The sequence below is a fragment of the Dermacentor silvarum genome, chromosome 4 (genome assembly GCF_013339745.2).
Source record: "Dermacentor silvarum isolate Dsil-2018 chromosome 4, BIME_Dsil_1.4, whole genome shotgun sequence".
Taxonomy (NCBI): domain Eukaryota; kingdom Metazoa; phylum Arthropoda; class Arachnida; order Ixodida; family Ixodidae; genus Dermacentor; species Dermacentor silvarum.
In genome coordinates, this window is record NC_051157.2 from 162,220,562 (window position 1) to 162,248,340 (window position 27,779).

Here is a 27,779-nt window from a genome sequence, read left to right on the forward strand (position 1 = left end):
CTACCAAGGCCGCTCACCTTGCTTCGTATGACATTGCTGTGTTGCTATCGCATTCATTGCTTCGCCCTTAGGGCGAAACTGTGACATTTTTTTTACCATGAGGCAAGCATTCTTATACGCCGAGAAAAGGCCTTCCTGTTGAGGCGCAACTATTGTATATATTAGGTTTATAGGTGAATAATATATTCAAGGTAGACCGCGCATCATATTAATAGAATATGGTGCGTGATTCTATTTAGCGTCACATTTCTTTCCTAAAAGATGGTTGCACTGGTGCACGATATGCTGGAAGTGCTATGCAAGATACTATTGTATAATGTAGGTACATAAGGTCTCCGTCAGAGCTGCAGTGCGTTTATATTTTGTGTACATTTCTTGAAATGAATCAGGATGGAATATTAAATAAACTGTAAACAGACTTAACCCTACTTCGGCCATTATTACCATTACTACGTCTGTTATATTTCTTGTTTCCAACTCTTTTATCGAGATAGGAAATATGCGTGAACTTTACTTAGCGGGAACTTTACACAGAACTATGTTATTGTAGTGAGATGATTGCGGAGCGTCGCGTTTGTTGACGTGCGGTGCGATGAAGGATGGAGTCGTAGACGTTTAGGCTGGTAGATAACATATATTAGGACTACGCACTCTATATAATACACTATACAAACAGAACGACGCACACATCACACAGTAACTAAAGTACATGTCACACATGCATGCTAAGTCCCTACAGGTTCTTGCTCGCGCTCACGTCCTTGTCGTCTTCAGTAGAACGACACCGTGTCGGGACGACTTGGTCGCTGAGCCAGACCTAGCGTGTCGACTTGCCGAGGTGCTGGGTGAACGGTGGCAGCGGCTCGGACGTTCAGGAACGGCAAGAGATCAGACGACCAGGAAGAGTACTGGCCAGGAACAGTCACGGGCAGGTAGTAGCCGCACTGGACACAGACATCCGCAGGAGCGCGACCGGTCAAGAGGTTGCCCAGCGGTTCACCCGGGCAGCCCTCTCGAACCCCTGGCTCTCCGAACGCCGTGACCAACCAGTCTCTGCTATGCTCGCGTCTTGTACCTCTTCTTTTCCTTTTTTCTCGTCCGCCACCGCCACCTCGTGTTCTCTATTTTTTCCGCAACGAGCCGCACAGGTAGTCAAGGTCGTCGTCGTCGTTTCACCACAGTTAACATGCGGCAGTTCTGATCACTTTCCGGTGGTGGCAATGGAAGCAGAAAACATCATCGCACAACACCGTCGAACCCGCTCCTTTTGGCATTTGTTTTGAAGACCTTCTATCCGCAGAAAGTATTCATATAGCAGACCTGAAAGCGCTGGATGTATTAAGGGTATGTTTGCGCCGGCCTCTTTCAGATCAGATCTTTGTTACCACTTGTGCGGAGAATTATATTTTATGTGACATCCCCTAAATCATCTCTTTACTAGCTGTGCTCTAGAAGGGCCAATGTCACGGCTGAGATTTCGTTTTACCAGCGATGTGCGCCACTAGTCCATCGTTTTTTTTTTTTGTCAGGCCACGCAGCGCACCACACTGGCTTACACGTGTCTCGTGCGTTCTCTCTGTTGTATCTTTATTCGCATGTCTCTAGTACACGCGCATGCGTGCTGAACTACCAAAAAGGTCAGATAAGTGGTTATCGGACGTGTTTTCCGCTAAGGCACTTGCGTCCATGCACTTTCAGTGAGGCATAACACGTCACAGCGGATTGGAAGCGATCAACTGCATGCAAAAACGCAGAATATTTTATAATTCTGCGTCGTTCCTTATTTTCCAGAGCAATGGGGGGTTGCCACCCTTTTTGGTATGTGTAGCGCTAGATTATGCCTGAATTAAAGGATCCTCTGGAATTGGATTACCACACTGTCCCCACCAGCACTATTCTCCACAGCACTGCATCTCGTAACTTGGACAAGGTCTGCGCTATCAGCCTAAAGGCCGCCACGCTTGAGGTTTGAAATGGAAAGTGAGAATCACACCATGACTGGTAGTTGGAAGCACTTGCGCGGCCTATAAGAGACTCCTCCCCGGTACTCACCGTACCGTTCCGCCTTCCGTTGTCTCTTTATGTTTCCCTTCCTTTTTCCCAAGCTCTTATCTCGCTAGCTTGAGCTTTGCTCGAGAAGTAGTCGCTCTAATCTTCCCCTCACTGCCCCTTTCCTGCAAAATTCTTTCCTCGCTACACTTCTCTGAAATTTGTTGCACGGGACATGCAGCGTGGCCTTAGTTATCTACAGGTTAATCAGCGTGCATCGGCTTACGCCTCATAGAAACGTACGCATGAGAAGGAAAGTTTAAAGAAGGGCTGGCAAATGCTTGTTTCACTCCCTGTTTGCACTGTTTGAAAGATGCTTCTTGCATGTAGCACCTTGCATGTGCATCAGGTTACGCCTAATAGAAACATACACATGAGAAGTAAAGCTTAAAGAATTTACTGTGGAAGGCAACTGTTTGTTTCACTTCCGTTTACACTGCTTGTAAGGTGCTTCTTGCATGTAGCACCTTTGTTGAATCGGCAATTGGTGGTCTAGCACCTAGTCAACATGCACATGGAAGCGTTATCGCTATCTTCACTTATGTTACTTCGGATTGTGGAAACGGCATTCAGAATCGTCTAATATAGTCAACTTGTCGCATTCACGTTTTGGTAAAAAAAAGTTACGACAGAAGCCATCTCACGCTGACTGTCGACGGTAATGCGGTGAGCGTTCAAGCGATGTATCGACGCTCCGTATTAGTAAAGTCGTAATTAATTAAAATGTGCAGTGGTAATTCTGAGACTTCCCTTGTTTCGCCTATCGGCGAAGCAAGGGTGCAAGGTTACACTGTCTCCGGTATCAGCCCAGTTAGCTATGGAACTCGCCGGCCAAGGTCACCCATGAGCGTGACAACTGGACGACGACTACCATCACGACAAAAAGACGACACTGAAATGACGGCGAAAGAATGACGTCGATGGAACGACAAAGCTGCTTTGATAACGAAATCATGACGCCAATGAGATGTCAATTCTGAGATGATTACGATGTATAACAACGGCATTGTGACAATGAGAACAAGAGACAGTGGGCAGTCGATGTGTGTCTGCGGCGGTGGACAACTGGATGACGAAACTGGAATGACGACAATGGAACGATAATGACGGCATTATGACGAAAGTGTGACAACGGATGCACAATAGGCACTGTCGGACGGCAAGAAAATCATAACCTTGGCATAATTAGGAATGCCAAGGTTAGGAGATTGAATGACGACAGCATGATTTAAGCATGATTTAATCATGCTGTCGTGATCGTAATCATGATGATTACGATGAATGTGGGAGAAAGAATTGCATTAATGGAGCGACGAACGCGATGTAACAATGACGACATGGCAAAAATGTAATAATGAAGTAATTACGATAATAATACATCAGCGTGAAGACGATGGCATCACGACATCGGTATGATGGCGAAAAAGCTGGGATAACGATGCTAAAACGACCACGACGGCAAAACTACCGCTATCACATACCTAGTGGCCAGAGATGATAGAGAACTTGTGCCACTGCGTTGGAGTTAAAGGATATATATGTATACATAAATAGATTAATGCATAGATATAAATAGATAGATAGATAGATAGATAGATAGATTTGGATAGGCTGAAAATGTACGAAGTAGGCAAATAACGTTAATCTCATTAATAATTCAAATGCGAAACAAAATAGCCTGAGTAAGGAAGTGTCTCTTTCAATTCTCGATAACCAGAATCGGGTTCACGGTGACAGTCCTTGCAGTGATGGGCAGAAAGTACCGGCAGAAGATATGAATGTAGGACACACAGCAGATGACCCGAAACACCACGTCAGATTGCAGGAAAATTATGCAACAAGCTATGAAACTTTATTCCGGAGAAGGTCATCAGCAGAAATTTCTACTTGGCGCATCTGAAAACGCTTCCAGCGGAGTCAGCAAAATTGTGAGCGGAAGTCGATGCCACGCATCGATGCCGCCAGTCCCGCTAAATACACTGGATGCTAGGCTTTGCGCAAGCCGTCTTCGCGCGAATCCCGCCACAAGACGAAGGGAAAGAAGAGTTGGCTGTAAAGAAAAAAAATAACAAAACAATACAGATTCACCTTTTGCGTGGAGCCAACTCGTAAAGATTGCTTCTCTGCGAGAAAAACCTGGGCAGTGGCAAAGCTTATGCGCAGTGAGCGTGCGGCTCGGCTCCTCACTGTGGATTACAGCACCAGGGGCTGTTTTTATGGCCGGTCGTTTCACTCGGTCCCGCAAAACCAGTTCCTTCGTAGAGTCATCAATTTCACTTCTTGGGAGTACGAAACAAAAACTAGGCGAATGAATGAATGCGCTTCGTTAACTTAACACTGCAAAAGATAGTTGCCGTCCCTATCAGTCCTTCAGTGTCGTTTTTTTTTCTTTCTTTTTTTTTTTTGCAGGTGACGCAACCTCCAGCGTCGTGATTTGTTTCTCGGATATTACAAAATCAACCAACGGTTTATTTTTGGTTATGCAGAAAGGAAAAAAATGATATGGTCAATGGCAAAGACCCTCTTGGTATGGCTCCCACATTTGTATCTGAGGTCAGTGAAATGGTAGAAGAGGAACACGAAAACGAGCCGATATATCAGTGGCACTGAAAGGGTTAATGGTTTGGCACCGCGAATCGACATTCACTCGCATAGCGACACTGCTTCATAGGTCCGCTTACCGCAAGTTCTCGTTTCTTCTACTCGTTTAACCGCACACCATGTACATTAATGTAGGCATAATTAAGTTAGGTATAATAATGACATGTTTGTGCTGATTTATTGCGCTGCAAACAAACAAAAAAAAACACATCGAGCACCTTTGCGCAAGAAATGGTGTCAGTATTTGGCTTGTGTGCTCGCCACGGTTTTACGCAAGTCTGAATGAAATCAATGAACGTAAAAACTACACTTCACATCATATGTCCTTGTATGTATGGCAAATCTTCTCAACGAAAATTTCCAGTGTACTTAAACGCATTCAATTGCAGAAGTCATTCCATCTTTATGGTAGTGAATATCACTAACACTCGAACATCGCAAATCGATGTTAATGCCATTCGATTTTATTAACATCAAAACATCCAATGCGAGAGGAGTATTACAGTCCAGATGCGACGCTCTCCGATTTCTTTATGTAATTCATGGTAAAGAAGGAGATAGCTTTTACATGGGCCAAGGTGTAGTTAAGACATTGGATGCAATTTTCATGTAGGTGCCAAAAGATAGCTTCACTCGTATTATGCAGATGGGATAAAAAATAATACAACGCGACTGTTTCACTTACTGGTAACCAAGTAGAAAGAGATAAAAGTGGCGATGAATAATCTTCGAAAATAAAGGATTCAGAGCATGAGTCTTAGCCTTTATTGAACAACCCTCCCAATTATGACAATCTTTTTCATAAGTGCTATTACGTCCGAAGATTGAAACTGCTGTCTCGAACTAGTGCAGTACTCTATACTACGATGAGAAATTTTCACATTGTACATGCTATCCACATACACTGCGCATTTTTGGACCATTCGAAATCGTCACTTGTATTATTACTGAGGCTAGCGCGAAAATGCCAATAGCGATTCTCAATGTTGACGTTGGATTTATTTATTGTGTCTACGTATAATTTACCACAGGAGGCCTCTTTAGTATGCACTGCGACGTAAGGATATATGAAAACCTATCTGTGGTCATACACTCCGGGGCTCATTATCGCGAAATTCGTGTTAGCCCAAGCCTATGGGTTTCTGACAAGCTATGGCTCCTGAGTGTCCATTTTGTGCCTGCGCTAATATCTCAGTTACCTACATATGGTTACTAAAGTGCTTGAAGGCATGTTAGCGCAATATATTTGATGGATAGTGTTGCTATTATATATGTCGAAGAAAAATAGTCTTTTGCTAAGTGATCAGTGTGCTTTTAAAAGAGGAAGTGATCGCTGCTGAAACGTCCCTTAATACAAAAATATTCAGGTGGAATATCGCTGAAATTCCTGACGTTACTAGTACCAGCGAACACTTTCATTTTCAAGATATGATAAGCAATAACCATTGCTATAATAAGGCATTATGACAACTAACAGCCTCGTCTTCTATAAGCAAAATATCTTGTTGCCTTATTTGGCGCCCATGTTAAATGCATATTATATTCAAGATTCGCTACTTCTATTCCCTGAAAGATGTAGGAGCCACTGTAACTTGCTTGGCAGGCTGCTTAGGACATATGAATTCTTTATATCATTGTTAGTTTGAGAGGTGATAAAAGCTGCTTTGTTTTGTGACACAAGGCCAAACGTTCCTGCTTCGCTGCTAGGCATCAAAGGTAATAAACTTGGTGTGGTGATTTTGTTTTACTTTGGGATATATGTATGGGTGAACAGCAAGGCTGCACTATTTTTCTATATCACGTTCATCTAGCCGTTCATCTTTCGTGAGCTTGAATTACCCGATGCTGAACCACTCCTTGTCACAGCAAAAACTCATCAAGCACTTAGACGAACCAGCGTAAAGTTCACGGTTTTGCATTCGTGATGTTATTTCCATTCCATACGCTTTATGGCCAATGAAAACGCGAATGCAATATTTTCTTAAGCTCCACGTGCTTGCGGAAACTGTGCTGGTCTCGTTCAAGCATTAATATGTGTTTGCAACGAAAAATTCTGAGGGCTAGATTATTGATCTAATGTTCAACACTGCCAGAAATTGACAGTAGAAAAACAAAAAAGGTAATCAGGTATGCCTGAATACATGTTATTGTTTAGAGATTTAGATATATAATGGCTGTATAACCTTTCATTGATAGTCTGCGGTGTACCTTTAAGCCTGTGGCATTTGTGGAGCACGAAACAAACCTATGATCGTGCTTTAATATTTTTTCAAGTATATTATAGCCACATATATTTAATTGAATTTACATAGTGTGGGTGAATGCACGGTTAGTCTATATTTGTAAAGTCTGTGCATGTAATTACTGTTTGAATACTACACCTGCTAAAATTACTGTTTGAAATATGTGTTCGATTGCATATACATTGTGCATATGAATGCACTGGTGGCACCACACCCATTTTAAGATTGTGCCTCGTATCATCTCCAACCAACCTGCTTTGCCGGTAGCCATTTCATGCTTACATGTACTCTCGATTACGGGAGAGCCAGCAGTTATATTTCGCTTCAGTTGTGCCAAGCGAAAAAAAAAAGAACGGAGAGAGAGTGATGAAGATCCACAAACGATGTGTTTCTCAAGTTTCTCGAGATCACCGTTTTCATTATGGGTGAAACTCCCATTTATTCTTGCCGCATGAAGCTCAATAACTTACGCACGGCTTTCCTGCCTCTCCGTTTGGTTCAAAAAGCGCTGCACCAAATGTAAGCATTGGAGAGGCATTTAGTGCCTGGCGGATTCCTCTTCTGAAACAGCGCGCAATATTCGAAATGAAGGATTTCATGCTTATGAAAACTAAAAACTGCTGCATTGCTAACAAGATTCGGTGGACTCTACATTCCACGTCTGAAAAAGAAAAAAAGCTCTGAGAGAAGCATTCTTTTCTTCACAATATTGTTCTTCAAGCCACAAACGTCTGTTAGAAAAGTTTTAACGCTTAGAGGATGCTGGAGCAACGCCCAGCATGCTCAAGTGCGGTTTTATGGCGTACAACTTACCATAGACGCATTCGTTGATAACTGTCCGGGGGAAGGAAAATCTACATGCCCAGTCAGTTCGCTGACACCAGCGGTATATTTTATCGGAGGTGCAAAGTACTTTCCAAGTCCGTGGGATGTTTCAAAAGCAAGGGCCTTTGAGGAGTGTTTGTCCAGCGACAAACAGTTTCCGAATAAACTACGAAACCATTTAAAATATTCCATAGGCTTCGGAAACTTTCAAACATTGCCTGCAGCCGTCTAGACTACAAGAAAGTTATTTCTAATAGCTGTGTTTATGAGAGAGCCACATGGTCAAAGGCAAAACGATAGACAGGATATTGCAGGTAAACACTTTATCGGTTGGCTTCTGGCCTACCAGTTCACCTTACCAGGAATAAAAGGCGATGGTGAAATAAACGTCAGCTCGCCAGTTCAATGTCGTTCACGTTTGAAAATTTTGTTTCACTTCTCTGAGATTAGCTGTTGACTGAACATGCTGCTCTACGTCCCTGTTCCTTTGTCGTTGTAATTTTAATTAAGTTGACAGCTATAAGCTTGGCGGAGCACATATATAGCTCAGGTACATATAATAGTGATCATGTTTCATTAGTAACACTTCTAATCTTGCAATACGAAAGGGTCGGCGTAAACATGTGCTCGAGTGTCGAAACTGTATCAAATGCTTCATTATTACCAGCGAAGTTCTTGTGTGGCCACTAGAGGAGAACGCTTTCTGCAACAGGTATTCTATAATCACTTCTTTTATCTGCCACTCTAGCTGACTTTATTACAGTAAACGTAGATTGTAGTTGTCTTTATTTCTCAACAACCATCGACAACCCAATGGCGGTCCAGCCGCACCAATTCGTTTCCTGTAATATGACACGGGCTATCTGCTTTCCGCTTCTAATGTTGTTGTTTCTTTTTACCTTTCAGTTTTCGAACGGGGCCCTTGAAAGCACTTTGCGAAGAAAAGGTACGTTATGTGGAGAATAACTTTCTAGCTATGTGTGTAGGTGATGAATGTTTCGTAACAATATGCAGCTTTGTCGCTAGTCTAAATAAAAAAGCTTTCGCGCTAACCATTTCAGACACATTTGTTGTTTCCACTGTATTTTTACACCTACGTTTGATAAAGCTTTTTGAAAGTGTTTAAAGAAGCAGTCCGTAAACGAATTTTTTGTGCAATATTCTTCCGTCAGATAGTTCACATTTGGAGCAGAGAACTATATATCGCTACACGAACCATAATACTATAAACTGTCGCGCTCAGTGGGGATCTGTTTGTCAGAGATGGTGGGTGTATGCCATTTCCGGCATGAGTTTGAGGATGAAGCGTAACCGTTTGCTCTCCCTGAAAGGGAACAGCCTCCGCAAACATTTTTCCAGCATGCACACAAATGTTTTAAACTTTCGATTGTGTGCGTGCAGAGCGACGACAAAAATATATTCTTTCGCATCGTTTGAATTAAGCGGCAACTTTAAGCTTTCGTAAACCTGTGAGTAATGGTTGGCGCCTAAATCTGCGTCTGAACTCGCCTGCGGCTCTGCGCTTCCGCGCGAAACCGCAAAGAATGTGGAACGTCGCACAACTGGAATAAACTTTTTTCGCAAACTCAACCGAGTGAACAACTAATTTTAGATGATTAGAGACAAGTTGGACAGCTAAAGGCTCCTTTATTTTAAAGCCTACTTCTGTTGACTAAGCTCTGACTTTGTGACCCACAATGAGTGGAGAAAAAGCGCCAGGAATCTTCTGGAATCACAGGAAGCGACCAGCGCTGCGCTGTAATTAGTACGTCTAAACTGGCCGTCGGAATGAAACGTCCACACTGATACCATACGATAGCAATTACTGTGTTCCGAAAGTTTCAGCATAAGCAAACCGTTATTTAAAGTTATTGAATAAAACGGAAGACCACGAAGTGTGTCTCTAGTTGACTGGTGCTTTCCCGTCTCCTGCTGATTTTAAGTTTTTTCGCTGTTTAGTTACGGGACTTCGGTCCCCCGCCGGCAGTGATGAACGTCGACACTGCCCTGGTTCTCTCCCGACCTGACCTCGCGTTCCGCGGTGCCGTCGCGGAAGCGTAACAGTGAAATGGACGATGCTGCCAGTGACAGCACGGAACTCTACTCGGCCACCGGAGAAGACTCCGAAGACGGCTTCGAATCCGTACGAAGCCGCAAGGCGAAGCGGAGGAGCCTCAGGACACCTTCGCCTTCAAGTACATCTACAGTGCAGTACATGAGCCGTCCTCGAGCCCCCGCCATACTCTTCATGCCGGTGGTTTCCTCGGACAATCTGCGGCATCTGAATAGGCAAGCTGTCTCCGCCTTCCTAGAAAGATTAGTTCCCAATGAAATCACCGACATAAGAATAAACACTCGCAAGAACATTCTCGCCGTAGATGTCGTGCATGCAACCGCGTTTGACATCTTGCGTACAGTAACCGATCTGAACGGCATCAAAGTGTGCTCCCACATTCCTGTTGACAAGGATACAGCAACAGGCGTCATCTATGACGTAGATGTAGCAATACCGAATGAAGACTTGCCTATCCTAGTCAAGACAGCCACTCCTGATAGTACCATCATCCAGGTATCTCGGATTGGCAATTCACGGTGTGTGAAGATAGTCTTCAAGGGCGACACCATCCAATCTAATGTCAAGGTTGGCCATTTTCGCCACCCCGTGAAGCCGTTCATTCCGAAACCTCTGCAGTGCCACAAGTGTCTTCGGTTGGGTCACGTCAGAGGTGTTTGTAATCACGCTGCAGTATGTGCACGCTGCGCTGGGTTCCACACCACGGAATCCTGCCAAGCAACTGAATTTAAGTGCCGAAACTGCAAGGGATCTCATTAAGCCACATCGAGAGCTTGCCCCTGAATCAAGAAGGAGTGGAGTATTCTTAAGGAGATGGTAAGGGAAGGCTCTACGCACCGGGAAGCAGCCGTTTCTGTGAAAAAACGACGCTCCCGCCGCCACCGCAGACGTTCCCCAAAGAACGCGAAAAACCACCCACAGCGCCAATCTAGTCCAGCAGCGTCATCATCTCGAATTGAGAAACAGCAGTCCATGCGCGAGACCAGACGCAACGTATTGATTGACAAAGAAGCCCAGAAAAGTGCTTATGACGTTGCCTGGCCTGCACTGCCAAATGCACGCCCACCTGCTGAGCTTGAGCGACGTACGTCTCCTTCATCGAACGTACCTCTTGCTTCCGACAAGTTGCCTGAACAGGATGTGCAGGTGGTTATTCTGCTGAAGTCATTAATAGCTGCGATTCGCACACTTTTGGGAAATACACAAACTTCGACTGCTCGATGCGCTTTACAAGTACTGGATGCTCTCGCTCCTGTACTTGAAAGCTTACATTAGAAACATGTCTCGCCCACTTCTGCAGAGGCGACCTTTTCAAGAAGACGTCAAGAATGCCTCAATTCTTCAGTGGAATACGAGAGGCCTAATATCACGTATTTCTGATTTTTGCCAATTTGTATATGTCAATCGGTTTCCGGTGCTAGTCATCTGTGAACCAAACGTGAAAAATATCCTCAGATTATCAGGATACGAAGCTTTTACCTCCGCCACGTGTGACAAAATCAGCAAGGTCCTCGTTTATGTTCGCAAAGAGCTCATCTGCGTGGCCGAGGCCGTGCCTCCTCATGACGACAACCAGTATGTGTGCCTTAGCATAAAGAAGAAGAGTCTCTCCTTCACACTCGTCGCAGGCTACATTTCCCCATCAAGCCGTTTAGACTACACAAGGCTCGGAAATGTTTTGACGTCGACCTCCAGTCCTTGGATCATCACAGATTTTAATGCCCATCACCCACTATGGAGAAGTACAAGAACCAATTCAAGAGGTCAGACTCTTGTATCTTTTGCTTCGGACCATGACCTCTGCCTTTTGGACGACGGCAGTCCAACATTCTTGAAAGGGTCGTCGTATAGCAGCTGCCTAGACCTTACTTTGGTGTCGCGATGCCTTACTTCGAGCGTCCACTGGTTTACTGACTTGGAAACGCGCGGAAGTGATCATATTCCTACTTACGTTGCCATCAAAGGTCTAAGCAATATGTTTTCCCCTATGGTCTCTCGAACAATTGATTGGCCCGCATTTCAAGCCTCGGTGAACGCCGAATGCCAGAGAGGCCTTGCACGTAGCATAGAGCTTGTGATTGCGGACGCGATGCATGCTGCAACGCACTGTTTCTCATGGTCACCTGCTCGCTCTGACTTCGACATTGAATTAGAAAGGCTTCGCGCAGTACGTCGGCGTGCCGAGAAGAGATACAGGCGCACAAAGTCGATTCTAGACCTCAGGAAGGCCAGGCGCACGCAGAAGAAAATACGTCGTCGCATGGACAAATTAGACAACGAACGATGGCATTCATTCTGTAACTCGTTGGACCCCCGCAAAGCACTCTCTCGCGAATGGCGAACTCTACGGGGCCTTCGCTCTTCTCCTCAGCAACGCCACCCCTTTAAGGCACTGGCGCTCCACCAAGGCTGTCGAGAAGTGGATGTTGGAGAAGACTTTTGTGCGGAAATTGCAAGCGGCAGAACGCTACAAAAGGATCTGGAATTGTACGAAGTTCCCCTCATGCAAGTTTCGGCAATGGACGAACTTTTCTCCATGGAAGAAATGGAGGCTGCTTTAGCCATTTGCAGGCGTTCCTCTTCGCCCGGACCCGACAACGTAACATATGCTGCTCTCCGCCACCTTGATCATGAAGCACGAGAGATCTTGCTGCATCATCTCAATGTCTCATGGAGTGATGGCGTTGTTCCCCCTGAGTGGAAGCGTAGCCGTCTTGTACCAATCTTAAAGCAAGGCAAGTCGCCCCTTGAACTGAAATCCTATCGGCCTATTGCTCTCGCCAGCTGCGTTGGCAAGTTGATGGAAAGGATGATCCTCACGCGCCTCGAGTGGTTTCTTGAACATTACAATGTTTATCCAGACGCGATGACAGGTTTTCGACGTGGTCGTTCGTCGGTTGACAACGTCATTGATTTCGTGTCGTCGATTCAACAACAAAAATCATCGAAATGCATCTCGGTAGCGCTATTTTTAGACGTGAGGGGTGCTTATGATAATGTCTCCCATGAAGCAATTCTTGACGCGCTCGTGGCAGCTGAAATCGGAGGCCGCACTTTTCGGTGAATTCGTAGCTATCTGATCCAAAGGAGCTTCTTTGTGGTCACTGAAGATGGTCAAACTACCGACCACTATACCAACCGTGGGGTTCCACAAGGTGGCGTTTTGAGCCCAGTTTTGTTCAACCTGGCTCTGATTGGGCTGGCGGAATCCTTGCCACAACCTGTCAGTCTATCAATTTACGCAGAGGACATCTGCATCTGGGCTTCTGGAGTAACTCGCCCGAAAGTTCACGCAAGGTTACAAAAGGCTGCAACGGTGACGTCTGCTTATCTTCAGAGACAAGGTCTCGGCGTTTCAACAGAAAAATGCGCGTTAGTCGCCTTCACGCGAAAATCGATGGCCGAATATCCTGTGTCTATTAATGGCCAGCCTATATTGTACAAAAAGAACCATCGGTTTTTAGGGATCACTGTTGACCGCGACCTCTCCTGGAGCCCCCATGTATCCTACCTAAGGAAAAGACTCCTCTCGATCAGTCACCTCTTCAAAGCCATCGCCGGAAAAGCATGGGGACCGTCGGTGCGTTCTATGCTGCAACTATACAAAGCGCTTTTTATGGGTTTCTTGCGCTACAGCACCCCGGTGTTGTCAAGCGCCCGGAGAACTAACCTCAGAGTGCTTGAGAGCATGCAAGCTCAAGCACTTAGAACGTGTCTTGGCCTACCGCGATGCGCCTCAACAGCTGCAACAATTGCCATCGCTAGGGCACATCCCTTCAGAACGTATGTCGCCACAGACACCCTTCGAAATCATCTTCGGCACCTTTCCCGACTACAGTCTCAACGCCTTGCTTCTCTCTCGGAAAGTAGGCCAGATGCAACTTTTTCGGGCACTGTAACCTCCTATCGATCTTCTCTTCCATCGGACTTCACGCCTCCCGCAATACCACCTTGTCCTTTGTGGTGTCTCCGGCAGCCACAAGTGCGGCTCTCCATTCCAGGAGTTACAAAGAAGTCCGACTTGCCAACTTGTGCCCTGAATCAAGCTGCTCTACATATGCTGCATGATTCCTACTTTGATCGAATTCCCATTTATACAGATGGCTCTTCGACTCTGACCAGCTCTACTGGTGCGGTAGTTATTCCGTCGGCATCATTCTGCAAGAAGTTCAAGATCAGCCACGTCACAACATCGACAGGGTCTGAACTTGCCGCCCTCCGTAGCGCAGTGCTTTATGTGCACGAACAACCACCAAATAATTGGGCTATATTCTGTGACTCAAAGGCAGTCCTACAGTCACTTTTATCAGCTCTGCGCCGCAGCTCACATGAACAATTGGTAGCAGAGATACAAGTACGCTACCATCAAGCGGTGGTCAGAGGCCACGACATTGTATTTCAGTAGCTACCTGGGCACTGCAACATCACTGGCAATGAATGTGCCGACAAAGCTGCCCGTGAAGCACATGACGAATATGAAAGAATCCCCATACCATTGTCAAGAACGGACGCAGCGCGGCACCTCAGCAGTCTTGCCCATACTATAACTCTAAGAAAATGGCATACACCAGAGTTTACCAACCGGCGCATATATGCCATGGACCCACAGATGCAATTACGACTTTTACCCGGTTTTAAACGACGTGAAGAAACCTTACTGTGCCGCCTGCGATTAGGAGTTTCTTTTACGAACTCCTATTCATTCCTAATTGGAATGGCGGACAGTGCGAACTGCAGCACATGTGGTGTTGAGGAAACCACCAGACATCTCTTATGTGACTGCCCTAGATACGAAGAAGAGAGGATTGCCCTTCGGACTGCTTTGGGGCACTTAGACGACAGGCCTTTTACGGAGGAGAAGATCTTGGGCCCGTGGCCTCGTGCGTCTTCTATGTACAGGGCTACAAAGGCGCTGCTGCGCTTTTTGAAGTGCACAAGCCTACATGACCGCCTGTGATGAAACTTAGCCATAAACGCTTGACTGTAAATGTGTGAGGTGTGAACTGTGAACTTCTCTCTTCCTTCTCCTCTTTCAATCCCTTCTCCCCCTTCCCCAGTGCATGGTAGCCTACCGGGCTCAGCCTGGTTAACCTCGCTGCCTTTCCCTTATGACTTCTCTCTCTCTATTGAATAAAACAAGTGTGACGAACTATCTGCTGGCCCAAGGAGTCTTGGTAGTGGAGATGTTTACAAGAAGAATTTCACTTCTAGAGCTGGAATATTCTAAATGGCTGTCATGATTGCACGAGAAAACAAAATTCATACTGAAATAATTACTAAAATTTCACCAGATTTTTCAGTATGATTACTTCCCAGCACGTATTGCTATTTACTGATCGTTGTTCTGGAGGTCGCAAGTCGTATACAGATTGAACATATTGTAAGGAAGGTACCAGTTTCCGAATGCGCGTTCTCAAAGCGCGCTGCAAAATACACTGGTATCCGTTCTTATTTTTGAGCTTCAATACATAAAAGGGCGTTCAAAAAATTTAGAGGGAAAATGTACATTTCAGCGAAACTTTGCCAGCACTTATTTCTAAACTGGTACTAGTTTTGAAATTCGCTCTAGGTGGATGTGCATTGGGAAATCACTTGCTTTATTTCGGGAATATGAATATGGAAGCAAGAGTAATTGCTTAAAACTTGATTAGGGAAGCGTTGTTAATTTATATATTATTTAGTTTGGTTCCTCGTTAACGCTATGTCCGCCTCGTCGAGTAATCAGATGTTTAGGTAGATTCTGCTATTTGCCAGTTGTGATTTTTTACCTTTCTCTTAGTGATAACAAAAACTGCCCTAGCTATTTAGAAAGACATGCTTTGGCCAACGTTAAAAAGTAATACTTTATTTCATATCGGCCTGCATATTGGATTAAGCACGGAACTTTCATTAGGTAGATAGATACACGCCTTATTTTATCGATTTTATTATCTTACAAAAGACCGAATTTTTTTTAGCAGGAATCCATACGCTGAGTTTTCAGTGTGCTTCTGGGCAATCAAACATGGACGCATAGCAAATTTCTGTAGAATTCCCTAGTCACAATACAGCAAGGCATCGACTGAAACTGTAATTGTTCACTTGACGCCGTAGGCCAATAAAACAAGGAAATTACTCTAGCAAAAAACAATAGTTCGGCAAAAGTTAGATTTAATACCATTTAACAAATTATTTTGACTAACTGTATTTACACTATTAAGGGATACAGGAAGCGTATGGTTTGTAAGTGTTTTTTTAACTGCCCTGCCGCCTTGAATGTTATGAAGTTTTCGATCACATTCTTGCTTTGAGAGTTTCTGTTCTGATGTGATTTTTCTTTAGGTGGTTCACCTGTTTCTCGACTCGTTACATGTAAAGTATGTGCATAATAGCACTAAATTATATGTGTAACTGTGCTAGAGCACGTTTTTACGTTGGGCAACCGTACGTTTTACGTTGGGCAACCGTTGGGCAACCATTGGGCAGCCTGCGCAGTGTACTACCTGATCATGAAAGAAGCAGTGACAGTGCCGTATTACCCGCCGCGGTAGCTCAGTCAGCTGAGGCGGCACGCTGCTGAGCAAGAGATCGCGGGATCGAATCCCGGCCGCGGCAGTCGTATTTCGATGGAGGCGAAATGCAAAAACGCCCGTGTGCTTGCGTTGTAGTGCACGTTAAAGAACCCCAGGTAGCCAAATTTATCCGGAGTCCTCCACTACGGCGTGCCTCATAATCAGAACTGGTTTTGGCACGTAAAACCCCAGGAAGAAGAACAGTGCCGTATTAGTTTCCCAACCTACTTTTATTGCGATAGTGAATATGTGGCCACTGGATGTTCGTACGTGTCGTTGCCGTTGGGGCAGTCACCGCCACCGTGCTGCTATGGCATTGGCTGCATATGCGCTGCGTGCGCCAGGGGAGAGTTGGATGGCCTTCAGAGACATGCAGTGCATTTGGCTGCAAAAGCGGTGAAGCCAAGAGGGCGCACCGTCACGGTCTGCGCTCTCGCTTCCACTGCTGGCATGACCGCTGTACAGACGTATATTAGCGTTCCTACTGAGCAGTTGTGGGCCTACCACACCATGGCGTATGCACTGGTCTGATCGGAAAGGACAGGAAATGTTACAATAAATATATCAACCCATTTCATTGAGCGCTCAAAGATGCCAACTGTTTGCCTTCGGTCTCACTTAGTGTGAGGTGTGACGCCTGCAATCCCGGTATTGGCGCTCCTCGCCAAGCTAGCTTTGTGAGGTGCCGAATGGGTGCAGAGGTGCCGTTTATGCTGCACAGCAGGCGTTGCCTCGTGTACTGCTCTGCGTCAACTCGTCATCCTCTATTCATCGTCAAACCATATGAGAACCTTCAGCTAAACGTTGCTATTGCTTGAAGTATCTTAAGCCAACCTATGTCATGACGTTATAAGTAATATTATCCAAGAACAACAATCTACAATTTGGTACCTTGGCGAGGAGAAAACCAGCAGTTTCAGCACTACAGTGGCCTGTGGACCCGGGAGCATGATAACGACCGCGCTTTCACAAGTCGGCTGTTCACTCACTAAATATCGATCACGCGGATTCGCATCACTGCCACACAACAAGTTGTCTTACACCCTGAGCTGGCAAACCTGACGGGTGAGCAATGGGATGCAGAAAGTTCGTGAAATACCTGTCACCATTGACACGTTGGTCGTGTTGTTGCGCAAAGCATGCTTGAATGTGGCCTAAGTTTGACATTTTCGGCGGCGGGAGACAGAGAAGTTTCTCATCCTACATAATTTTCTACCTCACCAGGCCGAAGTTCCTACAAAAAATCGGCCAGAACTGGTAAATGAGACCTGTAACTTTTCACGGTAAGCAAACTAAATCAATCAGGTTTTTAATGAAAATGTTTTGTCGATGCCTTTTGCGACTACAATAATGAATCATCTCTGGCATAAGGAATGGCAGTAAAAAAATCGCCAGGTCATGAAATTATTTGTCTGAAAGTTTATTTCTTGCACAATTCTTTTAAATCCACTTCTCAAAGGAGAGATGCCAAGTAAAAAAAAAACGTTTGTCTTATCACTCAGTCTATCATGATGTACAAGTGGTGAACCATCTTGCCCTTCACACTGATAAAATATTGTTTTCGAAATGCACTGCTCTTTAAAGCTGCCTTCGCATCAGGCTTTTCAAGAATCTGGCAGCGTGGCCTTTTTGAACGTGTCCTGGTTATCAGCTAGACTCGTTCAAGTTTTATATTGGAAAAACCTTTTCTAAAAGTATGAGGGAGAGAAATAAGGCTTGGGTTAGGTTATTTTTATCCTTTAAAGTGAGATTGCTTGAAATAATGACTACCGTTCTTTATCAGTTAAGACAGATTTATTTTCATTTTAGAGGAGTTGTTATCCATAAGTGAGTATTCCAAACAAGACCGAAGAATATAAAACATCTACGCTGCTTCTGGGCTATCGTTTTTGAAATTGTATTGGCAGTGATTAACTGCAAACTTAGCTTTTGAAACTTGAAAGCTATTAGCCGTTGCTGTGCGCAGCGCTTTTCTTTTAGCTAACCAACGAAGTTGCCGTCACAGTGTTGTTCAGTGGTATTGTGATAAATTAGCTCAATCCAGGCTCTTTCCATTGTCATTTTATTGGAGGCCCGGCGGATAACTTAGCGCGCATAAATCTGCATAGGGCTCGTTCGATTGTATGGTACGGTTTTTTTTAACTGGTGCGTTCAGAAAGACTGCTCCAACTTGCGAATATAACAATAATTTCAATACTTTTAAAGTTCTTTTCAGAGCCAACGAAGTTCCTACAATTTTAGAGACTCCGGAAGCTTAAGTTGTTGTGATAGAAATCCACGCTGAGGTATAGAATCACCTCTGTTTTTATCTCATTTTCAGGCAGACGTTGCTGTTTGATGTCCAGGCGTCGGTTATGCGCATACACGTACACGCGCTCACAAAAATGCACACGCACGGATGCGTGACTGAGTTTGTTGAAACACAGATAAGAAACGCTCACCCATGCAGCACAGTGAAGTGCAGCGTACGCGCACGTTTCGTACATGCATCCATGCATTTCCAATATGAGCGTGCCTGCGCTCAAGTGTAAATGTTTGCGGAGCATGGAGGTCGCGGGGAACTCTTTTGCTTTCTGCTTTTCCAGCCAGCCTGCAATGTTTAGACCACGCTGTTGTGCTTGCACGATAAGATATATGCTCAAATTTCCGGCTCTAGGGCTGTAACGTTGACGTCACTAAACTGTTGTTTTTACTTGAATATCGTTATACGAGAGCATTTCCAGGGTGGATAGTAGGTTAAGAACTCTTCAACAACAAAATAATCAGTAAAATGTAATTTCTGTGCAATATCTCACGGCGATGCGTAAGCTTTGCAGGTTTGTAGCTAGCTGCTAACGCGCCAAGTCCACACTTTGACGTCTTTCTATGTGCATATAATAGGGCGCATGACAATTCTGCTTCTTTGATGCTAGTTGTGCAAACTTCTCTGAACAGATCTATTTGGGTAAGTGCTAGACAACTAGGAGAAAAACGTACTGTAGAAGCAGTTGCTAGTTAGAAGTTTGGTTCTTTGTCTACTGCGTCCCTCTTTTTTCAGCTACGCCTTCGTCATTCGCGTGTCTTCGTTATCGTGTCGTCATGGTCACGCCATCTCCTCCCCTCACAATATTTTCACCCTTAGCTTCTCACTCACTATTAAAGAAGAAAATTCAAGCTATGTAAGCACCACCTCGAAAGGTGTAATAATTGGCACTGAAGTAAGGAACAGTAGCAAGACTCGCTAATAATTTAGTTCATTACGCTAGCAAATTACAGAAATATGCAACTAAATGAATTGCAATTATTTCAATCAAGCACCATACATCGCCGGCTTCTCCACAACTACAAATTGGGAAATAAATGAAACGTGACGGTTGGTGAACAGTATCTTGTGCGCTACGCTGGCTCTCGCATTAGTGGCGTTGGTTTATGAAGTTCGTAAGCAATACAAGGCAATAGGAACGCAGTGGACAAGTGATGTGCTATTCAACCGCATAGTTCGCAGTGTTGTTTTGGGCGACATAGCCATTCCTATGGTTTATCTAAAAAATGGCGATTTGCTGTGTTTATAGCCGGTGAACAACGTGATGCCATCTGGGCATCGTCCTTCCGTTGCCCTCATATATTCTCGTCGCCGAAATCATCATTTGTTGAGTATACTTAGAGTACTTCGGACAGGATTGCGGGAAATTTGTAAAAGGTCGAAGACGCATAATGAAGATGACGGGGGAGTATCTACTGCCGCAATAAATGAGCGCAGCACAGAATTGTTGGATGAGCCGAAGCATATTTCTTATTCCGAAAACGTTTTTTTTTTCAATGTTACCCTTGGGATATAGCGAGATCGACGTTAACAGGAACATTTCATGGGCTAATAAAAATAACTTTATTTAGTAGGAAACTTAACAATGACTTTGTTTTGCGAAAAACATTGTCATCTGTGATGTTGCACCAAGAATAGAGAGTTCTATAATTGGGGCCCCAAGACATTGTGGCCCCAAGCCGCGTTGCGGTGGTTGTGCTTGGGTTTGGAGGAGCATCCGAGTTTTTTTTTTTTTTTAAGTTGGGACAAGAGCAGTGTTGAATTGCGCGCTCGGGACGCCACAGTGGTGAAAACAGAAGTCGCTTGAAAGCGGAAAAACAACATCAGCCTTTTGTACAAGTGAACCCAATGAATGCGTCTTTTTGAATTTTAGAGAAGGCTTGGAATACTTTGTAATAAAAATAATGACTATCTTATAATTTGTTACGGTATATTCAGTATGTTACATGGAAGAGGGAAAGCGTACGAGAGGCCTCGGCCAGCACATAGACACTTTCTACGTGTTGTAGAAAGTGAAGCGGAAGTCACGTGCTGTTTTTTGCGCAAAGGGGCACTGGCACTGGTACCCCAAACGCCCACGTTGCCCTAGCAACCGCGCTCCTGAAGCTCTCGCTGCTGCTCTCGGACTCTCAAAAGTGAAACACAATTTTTTCCGCCGTGTCATGTTTCGCAGCTGTCACGGAGCGGCATATTTTCGAGAGTTTTCGAGTAGTTTTGACGCCAATTAACGGCAGCCAAAAACATCGTGTCCTCACGGGGCAGCATAGTCTGTCGAGACATGGACACACCGATTAGCGGCCGCCAAAAAAAAAAAAAAAAAAACGTCGTGTCCTCACTGTGTGGCAAACAGTTTCGAGAAGGCGACACGCCGATTAACGGGCGTCTTGTTTCTAGAAAACGAATCACCGATTAACGGACCCGAGGTGAGCGTGTGCGTCCGCGTGGTGCAGTGCCGGGGCTCGACCTTGGAGAGAGAGGAATCTCCGTCCTTCGTCCCGGATGAAAGGGGCGCGGCTAAGACTTTTGGGAAGAGTCATGAATTAATTAGGTGAACTCTGCATACCGGCAGTTCCCCTACATAGGGAATTAGGGGAAGGAGAGGCTATTTAAGCGCAGGTTTTGGGCCCTGCTAATTAGTCTAGGAGCTGAAGCTATGCGCTGCTGAGAAGCCGTCGGGGGGCTAGTGCCGTCCAGTATCGCCTGGGCCGCCTGGCCACGCCGGAACTCCGAGGAACTAGTTGACGTACGAGACGACAAACCAACGTCTGCAACGAAGCTCACGGTAGTTCGCCTCAAGTTAGCTCAACCTGCTTGAGAGAAGACGTCAAATCTAGACTCCCGGGAAACCCAGCCCAGCAATCGCATCCACCTCGACGAGATCGGCCCGCCAGCATTCTTCCGGAAAGTTCTGTGCGCCGACTTCACGGTTTATGGACTTACTGCTGCTGCCCGGCCATGCGTATGATACCATATGTTTTCTTTTGAACTTTGTTTTAGTGAAATACTGTTAAGTGTATTCTTGTGTAGTTGATCCTCGCACTGTTTCATTTTTATATCTACTGTTAATTGCTCGTATTTATTTGTCTTCATCATTGTGTTATATTAGGTTCAGGTGTGTTAGTCTGGTTTTTTTTATTTTATTAACTTGTACATATTTATCAGCCGATAAATATCTTGTTTTTTTGTATACTCCCGACTCTGACTCTCTCACTGTGTTCGCTCGAGTACGGAACGACCAAAGGCTTGCCTACCCTGTCGATCGACTTAGCGCCGACGACAAATCGGTGACAGCTGTGACAGCAGCAGATTTTGTTCGCGAGACAAGCTGACTTTGGAGTGCGGTGTGAAGCTTGAAAGTTGTGTTTTGGGATCTGTGAGTGCGAGTGTCAGCCAAAAACATCTACACTCAACCGATCGGGTCTTGGCCGTCTTCTTCAACATGCCACGGAAAAGCACAGGAGCGCATCTGCTTCACTAAACCTGTTACAGAGCTTTCGTAGGCTTTGTTCTGACACGCGCCCGTAGCACACGCTTCCGAGGTTCGTAGCAATGCAACTTCAAAGCTCGCGCCTATCTGCTCCGGCGAGCTGATTGGAGGCGCAAAAGGAGATGGCACACCCGCATGGCTGCACTTCCGACTTCAAAAACGGGACGTCAGGACTTCTTCTATCTGGTTTCTTTCCTCCATGTAATGTTATCTTGATTCTGCCATTTTTAATCCTAAAAGGGTGGAGCAGGTGAAAGGAAGCTGACCAGAGCACAGGTAGCATCTTATTGCGTTGCCCTGGGTCTCTTGTCTCTAAAAACGCTGAAAATCAACCCGAACACGGCAAGTTTGCTCTGCAACTAACTTGAGTGAGCGATACTAGATTTGGATGGCTGCGGCTCGTATGTCTCTCTTGGATATCACACCACTGCTCATTGCCCGGGCGAGCCACCCTAGGCGGCGTGGGAACCCACGCTTTTTCTCGGGTTTAGGGTCTTTAGGTTGACGCGAACGCAGTGACCCAAGGTTTCCTTCCATTCTGCGCATGCCCATTTGTTGCCTGCTATCTTCTTGGGGCCCTAAGGTGACTGGGACTCTAATTATAAAACTGTCTAATATGTCGTTAGGACATGAAAGCATACTCCCTTACCTAGGCTTTGTTACAATATGCGGGAATGGTACCTGGATGTGAGATATACATAATACACAATGGAGGAGGAATGAATGCGTAGGGTACATCTTATGACTCAAGTTGCACAATGCAATCGAGACTTCTGTGCGAAAAAAATCAGCTCGGAATAACTCTTGCGGCATGGACCCAAATCTTAGTAGGCATTTCGCATGCAGAAGCCATGCCACAAAGGAAAATATGCAATGAATGCTTCCAACATTCAAGTGTATATTACACTACCGTTTCTGAGGCCGTTTATTCTTCAGGTGCTATTTCATTGTTGTAAATTTCTACTGGTAAATTTCGTCAACTGAACAGTATTAGAAAGGTTTAATGTAACTACATTTATACTTGCAGAAGTCAAACAAGAAATGTCGCTGAAGCAAACATTTGTACAAAGGAACCTTCACAAAGACAAATTCCCTTGTCGAAATGCTGGCTTCGATGATATTCAATGTTCTAGTTCTGTTGAGCCCAAACACCACCTGAGCAATTATCTGCTCGACAGCAACGCACTACGTAATGGGCCGTCGCGCGACCGCATCGCTCGTTCCTCTCACTGGAACGGTCTGTTCTAGAAATCTATAATTCGTTTCTCATCGACCAGGAGTGCTACGAGCGACGAGCCAATAGCGCGAAGCCGCAATGGGGTTTATATCAGTGATATACTACCGAATCGGGATACATTGATGAATAAAATATGCCGCCTGGAATAACTTAAGAAGTGTTTAAGCTGCATTGTACAGCAAAGAAATCATGTTTTATTTTAGTGCGATAGCAATTATATGAACACTTCAAACGGATTTCTGCCATTGGCGTCGCCGTCGTCGTCGCCGTGAGGTTCCGTATAAAGTCCACGGGCGATAAAATTGTCGCCGTGCGCTGTACGTGCAAGTGAAAGCGCACGTGGGACGCGCGCTATCACGGAGAGCGAACTCACGGCGGAGAGCAAACGCGACTTTCGTCGCGCGAAACTCCGTGAGGGTATGGGAGGGAGGGGGGGGGGGGCGACGCTCTGCTGCCGCACCAATTGCGTATCTTGAAATCGGGCGCAAGGGGAACTGGCGACTCTGTCTCGCACGCAAAAAAAGGAAAGCGAAAAGGCCGCGCGGAAGGGAGGGGTGGCAGCTTCTACTCTGCCAACAACCGCGCTTGTACTTTGCCGGGCTGCGGCGGTCGCCCGCACCCCATCTTGAAGAGAGAGAGAGAGACAGAAATAACTTTATTTAGGAAAAATAGGGTTAAGGGGGCCGGAGGGTGGGTCCTTAGTCCGGGACTCCAGTGGCCACCGCCACACGCCGTGCCTGGTCGAGGAGGCTCAATTGAGTCTCCAGGTCAGTCCGGGCGAGGATGGCTGCCCAAGGCTCCCTAAAGGAATTTTGTGCTAAACGGGGTGAATTTGAATTTTGGGGTCGTGGTCGTGATGGGAGTGCCCCATCTTGAAAGCGATCTCCACACGGCTCTGACCTACGTATGCACTGTACATTCGCCGCTCAGTTTCCGTTGAAGCGATAGACCGCACGAACCTTCGCTCGCTGTGGCGGCTGCGCTTGCTGCCAACGTTTTCACAGTGGTTGTCTGCGGCATCGAGTGTGATCTATTCACGTTTGCTTGTGCGCACTGACACCATGCTTGTTAATTCAGTTAGTAAGCGAATGTGTCCAAGTTTATGCAGCCGATAAAACTACTATCCCTATCCGAATAGCTCTCTACAAATTTACTATCGCAATTGATTCTTCGCCTTTCGGGCTAAACTGCGACATTTGTATTGCACAAATACTGTCAGCCTTGCAGATGCGGTTACAGAAAGTGGGTTATGTAGTGCATACAGACGCACGTATGGTACACATATTCGCACACCACCAGAACAAAAACAAGCAAATCATAAGGCATTTATTATCAGAAGATGCCTCGCGCCATTTTTGCGGGTGATTGTTGCCCATATACCGGCAACACCGGGGAGACGTCGCTCCAAGTTGTCGCTCGCGCGAGGTTAGACTTGCAGGAGGCGAGTGGAGGTGACAGCCAGCTTCATCGTATCGCTTGTGGCCGTCACGCTCGAGGTCGCTTACATGGAGTTCATACTTTATTCACTTCAAACATACATCTTCATCTGAACTTCTTTCGTGCTCGGTTATTTATGCTTGAGGTACACGAATGGCAGGTAATGTTTGTGTAGGTGAACTGCGATACACGATGTATACGTGAGGTTCAGCTGTCGAAACATATAAAGGCAAATGCGACAGCCTGAAAATAAAGAAATCTCAGAGGAAGCTGCACGATAATGTATTCAATAGTCTCCATGAATAAATTGAATTACAGCTAACTGCAGGCAGTGCGAAAAACAAAACAGCACTATGCAGACACTGGCAAGGAACCGTCATTACCCTCCAAAATTATAAGACTGTCAGAATACTTCCAAATTGCACTGGTTCTTTAGATTGCCATCACGCAAAACGGAAGAAGGATAAATCCTGTAGCTCAGTTTTTTAAAGTAATGGATATTTAGTTGAGTGAATTTATTTATTGGTAAATTTCCATAGCCAAGCAACAAGAACGAGATCCCAAACACAGAAGAAAAATACTATAATAAATTTGAAGTGTTTTTCGGACCGGTATTTTTTGTGACATTATGTATCGGCGCAACCTCTTTAAATGCAGTTTCAGTATCCTGGCATTCTTGTCACCCTGCTCAGTCGTCGTCTTCTAAAATGAAAGCAAAGCTGGTGGGCATGAATGACCACTTTTATCGAAGAACGTCCCTGATTACAATCGAGCGTCAATTGAAGGTATTATTTTATAGGGCTAGAAATTATACGAATGGTTCAGGCGACTCTGCATGATAGATGTTGTCGTGATGTCCTGCTATCGACGACTCATGCACGCCCCGCGCGTGCAGGATGTTAAAGGCGTCAATATAGCCCGGCTTAACGCAGGCGCGCGCGGCGCGTTTACGCGACCCTGTCGCAAAGCGGGCACATTACTCTATAGCACACTACACTACAGGCGTGGCCAGCCCGGGTGTAGCATAGAGTAACGTATACAAGGAAAAGAGAGGACACTTCCATAGGCCCCTGCGGTCGATTTTGGTTCGCAGCGCATCTATCGAGTGTGTGGAATCTACACGAACTCAGTGATTCGAGAAACTAATCTCGAAGGCTATCTTTTGGTGACAAGAAAAATTAGACGGCCTCCAAGATCGCTTCTGTGCGAGTGCTCGTCCCGGAGGCTATATTTCGATTTTTTTAACATGTTGCTTGCATGGATCGAGTAGCTTCGTGTAAGCTGTACCGCCAGAGCAGCAAGCACACGATGCCACTGTGTGTTTATGCAGACATTTTAAATAAACATGACAAGTGTTGGAAGAGACAAAACATTTTATTTTAAAGTCATATTTACTGTAAGCATATGCACACTTTTTTTTCGCAACGTTCGATGAACGCAAGCACAGAAAGATGGCTGCACTGAAAAGTGCAAGACATGCCAATACAGGTGCCATATGTACGGATTAAATTTCACAAAAGGAATAAACAGGCAATATTATGAAAAACCCAACAGAACAGTAAAACTGCAGAAGACATCATTAACATTTAAGAGGAAAACAACGCTCGTCCTTTGAAGCCTAACCTTTCTTATTAAGTGGTAGGTTCGAGCTGCACAGCAAACAAGGAATGAAGGCTGCTCACTGCAGTTGTCAGCCGACCACGCTCTCTCCCTGTCCTGCCGTTGTTACTGCACCACGCAACACAGCAGTAATTCCCGTAGTACATGACTACGGACGGCATGACCTGAAAAAAAAAAGTATTGGTTATGTCTTCTATCCCGCCTTCGCACAATTTTTCACCTACGCACTTCACATCACCCTTTCGCGAAAAGCATCACGTGCAATTGTCGTAGCTAAAAAAAAGAGAAATCAACCTTCGGTGCTATGCATGCGCTACTTAGGCAGGAGTGTTTATTCAGGAGTGTTTATACGACGTATTATTATACGTCGTAGCCACAGCTTACAAACGTTCTTCTCAATTCGCAAGTTCTCTCTAATTGCGCTCGTGACAAAGGCTTCAAGCAATAGGCGCACCCCACGAATAACGATTCTAAGAATAACTGCATTCATTAAGACAATTGCACACACATGCATTGAATTCAGACTACGTATACCGGCGTGTGCCGACTCATTTTCTCGCCAAGAAACGATTTTCTCGCAAACGCGCAGCGCAGCATTCCAAATTGCTGTTTCTTACAAAATGTGAAGCAAACCACGAACATCATGCGAAGTGAAGAACACAAAAAAGCTCTCTGCGGCGAGCAGCACAATGCGACAAATGTCAAGTTACGGCTGAAGTGACAAATACATAAGCAATTTGCAAAGTAATGAAGGGAAAAAAGAACGTAATGAAGGCCTTCTTACCAAGCAGCAGCCAAGCAGACAGACGTTCTGGCAGACGAACCAAGCAAAGACCACGCAGACGTTATCGCACATCTTTACTGATCACACCATGGCCGATATTTTGTAGCGATGCGTTATGCTTTACTCTGTATACTAGCCTTATCATATACCGCTCACGGCCGGCTGATCTCGTTGATAACGTCGACGTCTACAGCCACATAGACAAGTAGACGTATAGTGCACTAGAAAAGTTACCACAGTAGCTAACTAGTCCGCGCGTTCCCTTGGAGACAGGGAGTGTTGTATAGCCCTCTAGCGGGCGGCATGATGCTGCGTAGCTCGGACACCTTTAGGCTGGACTGGCCACTCTCTTAATCCGTATGTTACTCTATGGGAATAGCAGATGTCCTATCTCGCGCCGGATCTGCTAGACCAGATTGCACTGCCCACTGGCTTTGCTGGCCGACAGCAAGCTGGTCTACCGCTCGGGTGCCCTGAAGAGATTGCGCTGAGCTTGTGCCTTTGTCCTACGAAAAATCGCTCGCTCGCCGCGCATTTGTGCGCATGCGCTGTGGCAACAGCTCATAGCT